We start from the raw sequence: 15,320 nt of genomic DNA on the forward strand, positions 1-15,320 counted from the left end.
GCACATGTTAGTAAAGAACATTCTCGTTTAGTCCGTGTGTGTGTGTGTGTCATCCTTTAATAAATGCGTCATATAGTCTCCAAGTACACAACAAAAGTGGCAACGAGGATACCGCGAATTACGACCTTCAGCAAATTCGCGCCTTGGCTGCTAAGTGGGGAGGGAAGACAACGATTCAGATAAGCGACTGAATTGCTTGTTAAACAACAGAGAACGGATAAAATGGCATCAGTATTTGGAAATTTGGGTCCTTTTGAGGAAAGCAGTGAACAGTGGTGCTCTTACACAGAAAGATTTGAGTACTTTGTAGCAGCTAATGCTATTACTGAAGAGAAAGTTGTACCCACATTTTTGAGTGTAATAGGTCCAAAGACATATACACTACTGTGCAACCTCCTGCATCCAGAGAAACCCGGAGAGAAAACGTATGAGCAAATAGTGAACACTCTTAAAGCACATTTCTCCCTAAAGCCCTTAGTAATTACAGAGCGATTTCGGTTTCACAGACGACAGCAGCTAGAAGGGGAATCTGTAGCAGTGTTTGTGGCAGTGCTAAAAAAAATGAACACTGTGAATTTGGTGATGTGCTCAATGATACACTTCGGGACAGATTAGTATGTGCTGCGAGGGCATACAGAAAAGACTGTTAACTGAGAGCAACTTGACACTGCAAAGAGCTATTTAGCTAAGTATATCTATGGAATTGGCTGCTAAAGAAGCCCAGCAATTGCGCTCAAACAGTAAAGTGTACAAGATGGAGACAGAAAAACAAACTGAAATTAAAAGCCCATGTTTTCGTTGTGGTAAGACTGGACATTCATCTGTTTCATGCTGGTTTAAGGATATGGAGTGCCGCAGCTGTAAGAAAAAGGGACACATTGAGCGGGCATGTAAAAATAAAACGGAAAAGAAAAAAATACATCAGAAACCAGTTTTCAGAAGGAAACAAAAGAAGTGCGTATTTACAGTCGGACAGGAAAATAAAGAGTGTACCGACACATCTGATGAGGAATTTCCTTTGCATGTGCTCACTGTAGCAGGTGGAACTAAGGCTTATAAAGTCACTGCACTGCTGGAAGGACAGCCAGTGAAAATGGAAATCGACACTGGTGCTGCTGTATCGCTGGTGTCAGATGCGGTATACAGTGAAATACTCAGCCACCTGCCACTCAAACCACCTGATGTTGTCCTTAAAACTTATACTGGAGAATCAGTGACCATGAAAGAGCTCACCCAAGTTACAGTTGAGTTGAATGGACAAACAAAAAAACTGCCATTGTATGTGGTTGCAGGTGATTACCCCTCGTTGATGGGACGTTCCTGGCTGGAACAACTAAAGGTGGACTGGCAGACCATACATAAGATAACACCTAAAACCCTGGACCTCAAAGGTGTCCTTGAAAAACACAGTGAAATTTTCAAACAGGAGTTAGGCAGCATGGAAGGAATTACAGTGAAATTGACAGTGGAACAGGAAAGCCAGCCAAAGTTTTTAAAGTCCCGGCCCCTGCCATACGCACTCAGATCTAAAGTAGAGGCGAGCTTAAATGAACTTGTGAGGAATGGAGTGCTGGAACCAGTCAGTGTAAATAAGTGGGCAACACCTATTGTTCCAGTTATAAAGAAGGATGGAGGCATAAGGATCTGTGGGGATTTTAAAGTTACGGTAAATCCAGTGTTGTCAGCTGAACAATATCCCTTGCCTCACATTAATGATCTTTTTTGCGGGGTTGACAGGAGGACAGAGATTCAGCAAAATCGACCTCAACCAAGCATACCTACAGATGCATGTTGAGGAACAGTCCAGAGAACTTCTCACCATTAACACCCACAAAGGGCTATTTCGGTATAAACGTTTGCCATTCGGAATTACGTCAGCTCCGTCCATTTTTCAGCGAGCGATGGATCAGATTTTAGTGGGGCTTCCAGGAGTTGTGTGTTATCTAGATGACATTCTAGTGACTGGCACGGATGAAGAGTCGCACTTACAACACCTGGATGCTACCCTTGTGAGGCTGAAAGAATACGGATTAAGAGTGCATAAGGATAAATGTGAATTTTTCCAAGATGCAGTTGAATACTTAGGCCATGTCATTGATGCCTCTGGTCTGCATACATCCCCATCCAAGGTTAAGGCTATTGTGGATGCTCCAGTACCCAAAAACGTCAGCCAGTTACGGTCTTTCCTCGGCTTACTGAACTATTATGACCATTTCATTCCAAATATTTCTACACTGTTGAAACCTCTGCACAAATTGTTATGACATGAAAATAGTTGGAAGTGGAACTCTGAATGCCAGGAATCATTCAAGAAAGCAAAGGAGACGCTTCTAAGGTCAAATGCACTCACTCATTTTGACCCTGCTCTTCCTATTCAGCTGGCCTGCGATGCTTCCCCATATGGTGTGGGAGCTGTCTTGACCCACATCATGCCCAATGGTCAAGAGAGGCCAATCGCGTTTGCTTCCTGGAGTCTGAGCAAAGCAGAAGCAAACTATGCTCAGATTGAACAAGAAGCATTGAGCATTGTGTTTGGAGTACGTAAGTTTTTCCAGTATATTTTTGGAAGGAAATTCACGCTGCTGACGGATCATCGTCCACTCACTGCAATATTTGGTCCACACCATGGCATTCCTGCTCTTGCTGCAAGTAGGATGCAAAGGTGGGCTTTGTTGTTATCAGCTCACACCTATGACATCAAGTACCGAAAGTCGGAATTGCATGGAAATGCAGACGGGCTGTCCAGGTTGCCTCTTGCTGAAAAGGTAAAGGAAGCAAGGGTGGCTAAAATTTTCTATTTCAGCCAGGTGGAACGGGCCCCATAACAGCCGCGCAAGTACGCAGGGGCACACGAAACGACCCTGTCCTGTCAAGAGTCCTGGATATTGTTATGACAGGCAAAGGGGAGAGCGATGACCTGGAGCTGAAACCTTACATCTCTCGACGTCCTGAACTTTCAGTGCAGTCAGGATGTTTATTGTGGGGAAGGAGAGTGGTTATTCCCCCGGCTTTACGCAATCCAGTGCTAAAACAGCTGCACGTAGGACACTGTGGAATGGTCCGCATGAAGGAGATTGCCAGGAGCTACTTCTGGTGGCCGGGAGTAGATGGCCAAATTGAGGAAAAAGCCAGGACCTGTACCTCATGCCAGTGCATACGTAACACACCACAACGCACCGTTGCACCCGTGGGAATATCCTGAAAAACCATGGCATCGCATTCATATTGATTTTGCAGGCCCAGTCGAGGACAAAATGCTGTTGGTAGTCATGGATGCACACAGCAAGTGGCCTGAGGTGGCCATTATGAAATCTACTTCAGCCGAAAAGACAATTGAGAAACTGGGAGAAATTTTCAGTAGATTTGGATCACCAGTGCAACTTGTCTCAGATAACGGCCCTCAATTCACATCTCACGAGATGGCCACATTTCTACGGGCAAATGGTGTACAACATATCACGTCATCACCCTACCATCCTGAACCATGAAACATGCTTTGAAAGCGTCGCTCGGGCAGGGCACATTCCATCAGCGTTTGCACAGCTTCTTGCTCTTCTATCGTAGTACTCCGCATGCAACCACCAAAGTGTCGCCAGCACATTTGCTGTTCAACAGAGAGCTCAGGACAAGCTTTGAGCTGATTAAACCAGCAACACTCAAAGAAACTGTTCAACGGCAACAAGAGCATCAAGTACAGCGACGGAATCTGCGAGCCAAAGACAGACTCTTTGCAACAGGCTCATCAGTGCTTGCTCGGAACTATGGTAGTGGTCCGAAATGGGTTCCAGTTACTGTGGAGGCCTGTGTGACAGGTCCAGTGTCATACAAGGTTAAGACTGCTGACAATCTTTCCTGGAGGAGACATACTGATCAGTTGCTTGGTGGAGCCAGCACCGTTACAGATGTTCCTGACATCACAGATGCCACTGATGTAAATTCTCCAACTTCATTAGTCTCCACAAAGGAGCCTACGATGACCTCAAATGATTCTTTTGCTAACGAACCATTATCTCCCTCGGCAGAAAATGGAAACCAAATAGGCCGTCGGTATCCAGTAAGGGAGCGGCGTCCACCTCGGCATTTATCGGATTACACTTAGTTAGGGGCTACCTTTATTGCTTTGGGGCAGAATAATCCCCTAAGGGTAAGCTAGGGTCTGGGGTAGTCTAGCCTCATTCCCAGGTCACCGTATTGTTATTGTATAACATGACTCAACAATAAAGACTCAATGTTCACGTATATATATATAAAAAAAAAATAAAAAAAAGTCTATGTTCATAGGTATGTTGATAATAGGAAGTAAATTTTATAAGTTAAGTGGTACAGTTAATCTGTGATCTTGTGTTATACCTCAGAGAGTAAGAGGGGAGGAAATGTTGTGTATGTTGTTAATGCTGTTAATTAACTACATTTCCCAGAATGCACTTTTGCGTGTGTTTCCGGTTGTTCATGTTTTCCGGTTTGTCTCTCTCTGCACATGTGAGTAAAGAACATTCTCGTTTAGTCCGTGTGTGTGTGTCATCCTTTAATAAATGCGTCATATAGTCTCAAAGTACACAACAGTAGTAATCACGACCGCTTATAGTTCCATACCGCGAACACAAAGGGAGACAGCTTGCGGTTTAAACTCTTAATAGCCACTGAGTTTAAATCGCAGCAGCAACGAAGCGCCGTTTAGATCAAAGCAGCAGCGAGGCGCTAGAGCGGCTCTATGAATGGGAATTTAAAGGTCGGTTAATATGGATGTCGTAACCGGATTGGTGCACGTCGTGGACAGCTGATTAACAGCTGGTGCACGCTTGAGGACATGGCCTGCCAGAACTAACGTGATGCTTGATGTGTGAAATAGGTCTGTAATTTGATAGTTCATTTGGATCTAAATTAGGTTTTTTGATGAGTGGCCTAATAACTGCCAACTCTAAGGATTTAGGGATGTACAGTAACCTAAAGATAACAAGGAGTTAATAATATTAAGAAGAGGCTCACCAGGTTTATGTAACGCTTCTTTCAGTAATTTAGTTGGAATGGGGTTACTAGTGAACATGTTGTTGATTTAGCTGTAGTAATAAGTTTATCTAACTCTTCCTGTCCTGTACTTGTAAAGCACTGTAGTTGTGTGTCTAGAGCCTTAGTTGAGACCGGGGTGATCACCTATTTTATTCCTGATACTAAAATCCTCACTACTGAAATGTGATGGAATAGTCTGTTCAGATTTCTGTTTTTTGTTAATCTAGCAACTGTGCTAAATAAAAACCTAGGATTGTTCTGGTTATTTTCTATGAGTTTGCTCAGGTGCTCAGCCCTGGCAGCTTTTAGAGACTGTCTATACTTTCCTTATACGCAATTCTAAAAACCTCTAATTTAGTTTTTCCTCCACTTTCACTCGAGGTTACGAGTTTCTCTCTTGAGGGTGTGAGTATGACTATTATATCACGGTGCAAGCATTTTATCTCTAACCTTCTGTAATCAGATTGGGGCAATGGTGTCTAATGTGTGAATGAATATAGTGCCTATGCTATTCGATACAGCCTTGCCATATAGCTAGTTGGTCTAAGCCAGATCATGAAAATGACTGGGATTTTATTTCAGCCACATCAACCTGCATTTTAGCATAAACAGTGTGAAGATTTATCTGTCAGTTTCAGCCAATTGTATTACATTTAAAGCTGTCTCTTTATAAACAAGTTACCAGTGCTATCTTTTATTAAAGAAAAACGTTTGTGTGTTTCACACCCCAGTTTTCAATCTTTTTAACATAAAGGTTTTTGAGTATTACTCTAAGAGAAAACAAAAACAGTCATTCTGAAAACTAGTGCTTTTATACTATGTATTCCAAATGCATTTTGGTGTTATCAGCATACTACATTTCTATTAGGGAAATCTTAATACTGGCATCTCTCTAGTTGTCAAATAAAAAAATATAGGCCTTTTGCAAAAAAATATGAAATTTTATAATCCCTTTTAGTTTTCAGAAATTCTGAGGATGTACTCATACAGGTCACATAATATAAGATACATAATCAGTTAAAAGTACCATTTAGAGCAATCAAGATTATAATCATAAATTTTAAAAAGATTATATATAAAAGTACATATCGTATATAATGTGTAGTGATTGTAAATATAATGTGTCTTATCATACACTGTGTGTACTGACTGTGTACGAGCATATTGCATCTTTTTTACATTTGCAAATTTCACCTGGTATTGAGCATTTTGCACATTTTCACCCGTATATAAACTGTTCTTAATTTCTGTTTAATTACTGTATGTAAATTGTTCTGCGATTTCTGGAGTTCGCTCCCAAGAATTTCACTCACCAAAGAACATGTGCTGGGGTGATTTGACAATAAAATTGACTTGACTTGACAGATAACTGTTTCACCCTCTCCCCAAGCCACACAGAGAAGATGATTATGAAAGAAACAAAAAAGAACTGGATATTAGTATCCAACCTCTTGTGCTCTTGTGGCTGAATTGGCATAAATCTGGTCTAAATTCTACTAGAATGCCTTATTAGAAGAGTGGAGGTTATACTGTAGGTGTGGGAAGTGGTAGCTCAGTGGTTAAAGTGCTAGACAACTGCTCAGAAAGATGTAGGTTCAAGGATCAACAAGGTTTCATTGGTGGGCCCCTGAGCAACGACGTTAAAGGACCCCATGGCCCTGCGTCATTATGGAGCAAGTCCTTAAGCATCTGATGGAAGCCAGTCTGCAGCAGCAAGCCATTACCAAGGAACTGGCCAAAAGCATGCACGCAGCTGGCTGGATATTAGTATCCAACCTCTTGTGACGCCATGCTTACCAAATTGATGGCAGAGGATTACATCAATGCATTTCGGCAGATGTTTGAGCATCTCGCGCTGTGCAAAGAATGGTCTGATGAGGATTCATCCCAAGTTCTGATGCCATTTCTTTCTGGGGAAGCCCAGCTCTCTTGCTTTGCCCTGAGCAATGACAGTGCCATTGAGTACCCTATCCTAAAACATTTCAAAGCCTGGCTAACAGGCTGTGCCCTACATACCTTGCCGGTATTTCCGGTAATGGTCGGTATTGGCCCGGGTTCTCAGCCAAACCACCCCCATTCCTCGTCCCAAGAAAGGATATATGGCTCAGAAAGGAACTATACGTCATCTAAAGGTGAGGCACCTTGCAAATATAATAACCCTGTCTCAGCTATGTATCACCAGTTTTCCAAGGAGGGCAGTTTTGGCCGGAAGCAAAAGGAGGATAACCGTTTCTGCCATTGTTGGGGCCAGGTGATGAAGATTGAAGTCAAAAAGGTGTACAACGATCAAGACCTGCCCGCTACTTACTCCCTAATCCACCAAGGGCTCCTTTATAAAATCATGGAGTGAAGAGGTCTAAGTTAATCATTGGTGGTTCCCATGAGTAAAACTTAACTGCTTATGCACCTCGCCCATGCTCACCTGCTGGGAGGCCACCTGGGGGCCCGAAAAGCTTTGCATCATCCATTCAGGTGTGAACAGGTGTGAGGTTTGGGTCTTCTCTCAGAGAAATTCAAGAAATGCCATCACGTATTGACCAAGTTAATCCGATTGTGAAGGAACACATGAAAACATGGCAGAGAGATCGGCAAAAGGCCTACAATCACCCACACACAACTGAGAGTTTGCCCCACCGCCTGTAAGTTCCTAGCACAATTGCAAGACCCGTACATAGTCATCAAGAGGATGGGGACTGCCAACTACTGCCTGCAACAGCCAGGTAAGTACGCAGATACGCAGCTTTATCATGTAAACCTTTTGAAAAATTGTCTAGAGCCTGTCTCTGCTGTGTTTTAATTTGCGTGTGCCCCCATAGATACCAGAGAGCATACCTTGGTCCAGTGGGGGGCTCAACTCACTCCATCCCAGCGGCAGGATTAGACGGAGTTGGTTGACCAGTTTGTGTTCTCCTCATCCCCCGGGCCTAACCCATCTTATCCACCTAGAGATCAAGACTAGGGATGCACCGATACCACTTTTTCTCTTACAATCCAATTCCGATACCCGCGTTTGCCAGTATCGGCCGATACCGATCCGATATCTGTGTTTTTTTCTACCTTTTAAACTAACGAATTTATACAATTCGCTTAGTTATTAAGATTTATTTGTTTCTGGCAAAGACATACAAAAATGCCCAATACTGGATGAAAAATGAAAACACAAGTAACCTTAAAAAAGTATTAATGCATTAGCAAACAGTTAACAGTTAGTGGTATAACAATCTAAACCATATATATATATATATATTGTAATGAGCCTGTCTGTGTTTGCTCTGTTTCTGTCTGCTGTCTTGCCCTGCTGCTCATTGTTTTGCCCCGCCCACTTGTTTGTGACCATGGACACTAATTGTACTCAATCTTTCCCTCAGGTGTGTCGTCTCTGTCTCTCATTGTCTCTGCTGCTTGATTCGTTCATGTCACCATGTCACATGTCATATATATACACTGTTTGTTCACTTCCCTGTCACGAGTCATTATATGGGTATGTATGTTTTCCTCTTTGCTATCAGCCCGGTGTTTTGCCTAGTCCTGCCTACCTGTCTGTGTTCCTGTGTCGTGTTTTGTTCATTAAACGGATTTACTGTAATTGGATCCTCACTTGCCTTTGTCTAACCGTGACACACACACACATATACTGTATATACTGCAATTATTAAATTAAATTACTTTCTGAAGAAAAGGCAATATTTTAAAGTGAATCTTAAATTAGAACTCTTGAAATACAATGCAAAATGTATTAAACAGTAAACCTTGCACCCATGTTTAACGTGCTGAGGTAAATGGAAAGGGTGCCTGCTAACTTGCCTGTCTGTCACAGGCAGTTGTGCAACATATTTACCATAAAATTTATTATATTTATTTTCATTAATGTAATTTAATATATAAGTGTATTTTTCTTATAAGTTCAAGCAATAGTCTATGATGTTTGCTGTTCATTAATAGACCACCACGGGCATGGGCGTCAGAAGAAAATAAAAAGTGGGTGTGTCCTGTCGCACACACGTATAATGGTTCCGACGCCCATGGATTTCAGGAAGCAGGAGCGTGGTCAATGCTGTAGGTAACTTGCAGAATGGAGTTTAATTTATTAGGGCATTCCTCAAGCAGAATGGATTCGACTGGCGGCGCTCTGAAACGTAAAAAAATATAAAAGTGGGTGGGTGCAATATTATTGGTCTTAAAAAGTGGGTGGGTCCTGTCTCACCCACATATAATGGTTCCGACACCCATGACAACAGGTATCTAATTTGGATCCGTCAGGCACCACCGATACCCGATCCACTCAAAATGCTTGGATCAGCGTTGATTCCGATCCAAAATATCGGATCGGTACATCCTTAATCAAGACACCCCCCGGGGTGGCGGTAAAGCAGCAGTCATATACAGTCCCCGAAGCCAGCCGCCAGGCCATAGAAGCAGAAGGTGGTCAAATGCTACAGGAAGGCATCATTGACTGGTCTGCCAGTCCTTGGTCTAGCCCCATTGTGGTTCTCCTGAAGCCACATGGAAGCCTGTGCCTATGTAATGACTTCTGGCGACTCAACCAGGTATCAGTATTAAATGGCTATTCTCTTCCCCGGATCGATGACCAAGTGGAACGGCTTGATAGAGCCCGGTTCATCTCCACCCTGACCTAACTAAAGGATACTGGCAAGTTGCCCTCGCCCCGGTGCAAAAGAAAAAATGACCTTCAGCACCACCTCTGAGCACTGGAAGTATGTGGTTCTCCCTTTTGCCTGTCTAATCGATATCTGAGGCTAACGAGACTAATGCCAGAGTTACTTGGTGGTTCTTTGCATTGCAAGACTTCTCATTTCAGTTGCAACACCGAGCGGGTGCACAGCACAGGAATGCCGATGGACTGTGGAAACAGAATACCAGAATACCCTTTTTGCTACACTTTACTAAGTTCAGAAGTGAATGGGGGCACTGTGAGAGCATGCACCCTTAAACATCGTTCTCCCGCTAATATCGCTACTTCCGCAGTGGTGCTGAAAGGACAGCGATGCTTCAGCACCGCATTTGTTTTGGACAGCCAGAGAGCACATGGTGGCTAGGTTGGGTGGAAGTTTCCAGCCAAAAAAATCATCACCCAATCAGAGTGAGGCTCCCAACTCTTTACCCTCAGCCAGAAAATGCACATGCTGCATGGGGAGCAGCCCTTCCAGAGAGGTAAAGGGCCTTAGGCAGCTGAAGCTAACATCTGTTCTCTGCTCTCCCACACTGATTTGCCCTTGAAAACTGCAGATGAGGAAGATGAAGATGAAGATGCCTGATCATACTGCATGCTGCCAGACTCTTTTTGCTACACTTGCCCCAGCTCTGACGGAGATCTAAACCACCCCCTCTGCCTAGAAGGCCACCAACTCCACTCCGGGGCCCCAAAAGTGTTGCTACTGCAAGAAATTACAGATTGTATGCACCCAGATTCAACTCCAAGATATACATCTGAAAGAGCTCATTCCTAAAAAGGCTTAAGTATCATAAGGTAATATGTTTAGAACTCTAAATGAATAAACTTGGTTAAATTGTTAGTATGGGAGTGGCAGCAGGACATCAGGGATTCCATGAACAAAGGGACTATGTGACCAGGATTTAAACCAACCATATGGGTGATAACAATTGTAACAATACCAAGCCAAGGTGTATGTGACCATGATTAACATTTAAAGAAATCTGGCTAAATAACATTGTGTTATCCAGCCATTTAAGAGACACTCAGTTCTTACACGGAACCTCATTTAAACTACAAAGAGGGAAAACAGTATAAAATGCTTGAGCATGATTTGTCCTGTGTTCTTCTTGACTCTGATGAACCCAAAAAACTTCATGTATTTTGTCACTGCTATGCTGGGATAATCTTCTTGTTCATGCCATGATCCTGCCACTGTCATACTGATGGATGTCACTGCCATGCCCCGCCCAATTTTTTTCACAGTTGCACCGCATTGACAAGAAGCTGCACCGGACCTCAGAGTGACACTCCATACACACACAGACACACACGATACTACTAATTGCAAAACTTTAAATTTTACTCAGGTGCCTCCCATTTCAATTGATTATTGCTAAGATATTTTTACTGTCATGAACACAGGAAAAAATCGGACCCAAATGCAGGAAGCTTAACAAAAACTGGGATTTATTAAATTAAAAAACACGAAACATGAACACAGAATTGAGACAGGACAACAACCAAAGACACCAGAGTTTTCCACGCTGCTCATGGCAACGCGGCTCAACTAAATAGTACAAATAATTAATCAGACACATGAGGGACAAGTGTGCAGAGGCAAGCAGGAAGTCCACAGCCGAACAGGAGGGCCGAGCGACGTCCAGTCCACAGCCGAACAGGAGGGCCGAGCGACGTCCACAGCAGGACAGGAGAACCGAGAGACACCAAAAAAATCAAAACAAAACTTGGGATGGTGACATGGCCCACAAAAAGGGATTGAGGCGGCGCCCCCCAGGGAGAAACTGGAAGCGGCGCGGCGTCCCTCACAGGAAAAATGCTGACCAATGTCACCAAAACCGCAAAGTCCAGGGGGAAAAAATCCAATAAGAGAAAAAAAAATAAATGCTCCCAATTGGCCGGTCCAAGCTGCAGCTCTCCTACTGAGTCCTGGTCTGGCGGAATCCTTCTGTCATGAACACGGGATAAAATCGGACCCAAATGCAGGAAGCTTAACAAAAACTGGGAAAACATGAACACAGAATTGAGACAGGACAACAACCAAAGACACCAGAGGATTCCGCCCTGCTCAAGGCAAAGTGGCAAAACTAAATAGTACAAATAATTAATCAGATACATGAGGGACAGGTGTGGAAGAGAGGCAGGCAGGAAGAGAAGGGCGGGGCAGACACATGAAAACAAAACGTAAACACAAAGCACATGGCCAAAGTCCGAGCTGAGTCCTGACATTTACACCTTGATTCGAGTCCCCCTGTGATATATCAAACTGATTGAAAATTATTTGGATTGGCACACATTTCCAATAGAAGCTGAGAAATACATATCAGAGCAAAAACCAACCCATGAAGTCACTGAGGAACTACCTGCAGAGATCAGATACAGGATTGTTGCAAGGCACAGATCTGGGGAAGGCTACAAAAAAATTCTGCTGCACCGGAGATCCCCAAGACCACAACGGCCTCCATAATTCTCAAATGGAGGACAATTGGCACAACTAGGACTCTTCCAAGAGCTGGTCGCCCAGCCAAATTGAGCATTCACGGGAGAAGGACCATGGTAGAAGAGGTGACCAGGAACCTGATAGTCACTCTGACTTAGAGTTTGCAAAAAAAATCACCTGAAGGACTCTCAAACTGTGAGGAACAAAATTGTGAAAAAACAAAGGAAACCAAGATTGAACTATCTGGCCTCAATTTTAAACGTTATGTCTGGAGGAATCCAGGAACTGATCATCACCTGCACAATACTATCCCAACAGTTTTGTCAGCAGCAGGGACTGGGAAACTAGTCAGGGTTGAGGGAAATCTGAATGGAGCAAAGTACAGAGATATCCTCAAAAAAACCTGTTCCACAGCAATCAGGACCTCAGACTGGGAAGAATGTTTACCTTCCAACATGACCCTGACCCTAAGCACACACCCAAGACAACACAGGAGTGGTTTTAGGACAAGCTAAATACACATTTATTTAGTCTAGCTTTTTTTATGAATAGTTTTTCTTAGGTAAAGGAGCAAATCCCGAGGGATCATGGGCACAAAGTGTTTGGTAAACTGGGATGTTTGGATGCTGTCACCTTATCACCCTTAGTGGTGAGTTGCTTTACATCCCAGGAAGCCCTCATGTCTGTGTCACCTTCTGGATCTCCCTTTCAGTTATGCTGTCATAGCTAGTCTTGCCGAAGACCCTGTCTGCACTTAATGTATGTTGTCTATCACATGATTACAATCATACCTAATAATCCACCCCCCTCTCTGTCAATCTACACATGCCACTCCCCAGTGTTCAACACCCCCACTGGTCACTACCTAGTGATGCCAGGTACCTGGTGATGCCATTTGGCATAACTAATGCTCCAGCGGTATTCTAGGCGCTTGTCAATGGCATATTGCGGGACATGCTCAACCAGTTCCTTGCTCAACCATCAGAGCTGTTTTGTTCCAGAGGGACCCCAAGGACATTGAGCTTCTCCTTTGTGCATTTTTCTCTCGTCGACTCACCCTCTCCAAACGGAACTATGCTATTGGAGAATGTGAGCTGCTGGCCATCAAACTTGTCCTGGAGGAGTGGTGTCACTGATTGGAGGGGGCAGAACAACCTTTTCTGGTCTGGACAGATCACAAGTACCTCCGGACAGCTAAGAGGCTAACCCTTGACAGGCTAGATGTGCTCTCTTCTTTGGGGGGTTCCAACTTTTCACTACTGCCCTGGGACCAAGAACGTCAAGCCCGACACCCTCTCCCATCAGTTTTACCCGGATTTTGTCAAGGCCGCTGCCGAGCACGTTCATAGAGTCAAAGAAGTCACATCCAACCCGCCTATTCCCGATGGCTGTCCGGAGGGCAAGCTCTATGTCCTGGATGGCCTCAGGTCCCAAGTCCTCCAGTGGTGTTATAAATCACATCTCTTCTGCCACCCTGGTTTTCCTTAACAACCTGTTATTAAACTCTTCTAATTAAATTAATGTCCTGCATTTGGGTTCCTTCCACTCACCTTAACCTCGACACGGACATTATTGACATTTACATTAATTACTGTCAAGTGTCACCCAAATGAGGATGGGTTCCCTTCTGAGCCAGGTACCTCTCAAAGGTTTCTTCATCATATCAGTTAAGGGAGATTTTTCTTGCCACCATGACCTCTGGCTTTCTCAATGTGGATAGATGTTAGAGATATATAGTAACTTAATTTTAATTGCTATCCACCAACGGTCCCCATCCAAATTGACAGAGCTTGAGAGGATTTGCCAAGAAGAATGGTAGAAAATTCCCCATTCCAGGTGTGCAAAGATTGGTGCGTCATACCCAAAATGACTTGAGGCTTTAATTTCTGCCAAAGGTGCTGTAACTAAGTACTGAGTAAAGGGTCTGAATACATACGTACATGTGATATTTCAGTTTTTTCTTTTTAATAAATTTATAGACAATTCCAGAATTCTGTCTTCACTTTGTCATTATGGGCTACTGAGTGTAGATTAATGAGAACAAAATGAATTTAAACAATTGTAGTACTTTAATTTAGTTGTTTTATTAAAGGTGCTGTCTTGATTTTGATTTACCTGCATCCTGGTTTTCTAGTCATCATTTGTTTGGTATTCTACTTTCTAGTCCTATTTTTATAGTTTATATATATATATATATATATATATATATATATATATATATATATATATATATATATATATATATATACCTGATAATAAGGTATAATAATATTGAAGTATTTATTAATGGAAACTGTGATTTTATCTCCAAGGATTTTACTCTAGTTTAGCGTTGTATTAGTAATAGCAAAAGGATGAGCTGTTCCCTATTCCCTGATCTAGCATTTCAGTCATTCCTCCTATCTAAAACTATATTATTTGTGTGTGTGTGTGTGTGTGTGTGTGTGTGTGTGTGTGTGTGTGTGTGTGTGTGTGTGTGTTAGGAAGGATTTATCTGGAGCCCTTAATTTGGAAAGAGATTCCAGAAGACGCTGAAAAAACAAAATAGTTCACATGAGATTGACACTTCTCAAAATGGCAGGATATACTATCATATTTTGGACGATAATAGGAAATTATGTTTCTGTAAGCAATGTGTCTGTGATTTGTTCTCCCACAGATTAGATTAATATGTGAGCAGGTGGCTGTGTGTGTTGTGTGACAGCAGGTAAAACAGACATGTAAGAGCTGTTGTATCTGCACAGGTGAAGAAAAACTGTGGGATGGCTTACTGCAGACAAAACGTCAATTTTACCTTCAAAGCGAGTGTACAAAAGCAGGTAAAGTAAACATGTAAGAGCTGTCATAACGGCCCAGGTGCAGAAGTGTGTGCGTGCGTGTGTGTGTGTGTGTGTGAGTGTGTGTGTGCGTGTGTGTGTTGTGGTTAGGTGGGGGACTACATACAAAATGGCTCTCATAGCTAACACATCAAATGAATATAGTTTCTTGACCAATTTTAAAAATAAAATTGTTTGAGAAGAAATATCTGTTGTACCCCTTGAAGCCAACATTTAATCAGGCAATCAAGTGTCCCTGACATCACCAACATGTGTCCCTAAAATAAAGCTTTGGCAACTATACTATATACAGAAAGTATGTGGACATCTGACTCACACATAAGCAGCCAAAGTTGCCACAAGG

At 42.9% G+C, this 15,320-nt stretch overlaps 1 pseudogene; it reads left to right on the top strand.

The window, feature by feature from the left end:
• The first annotated feature begins 707 nt into the window (after positions 1–707).
• On the top strand, positions 708–8,608 carry LOC113640657 (annotated as a pseudogene).
• The last annotated feature ends 6,712 nt before the right edge of the window (positions 8,609–15,320 follow it).

Source organism: Tachysurus fulvidraco, chromosome 22, assembly GCF_022655615.1.
Source record: "Tachysurus fulvidraco isolate hzauxx_2018 chromosome 22, HZAU_PFXX_2.0, whole genome shotgun sequence".
In the NCBI taxonomy this organism is placed as follows: domain Eukaryota; kingdom Metazoa; phylum Chordata; class Actinopteri; order Siluriformes; family Bagridae; genus Tachysurus; species Tachysurus fulvidraco.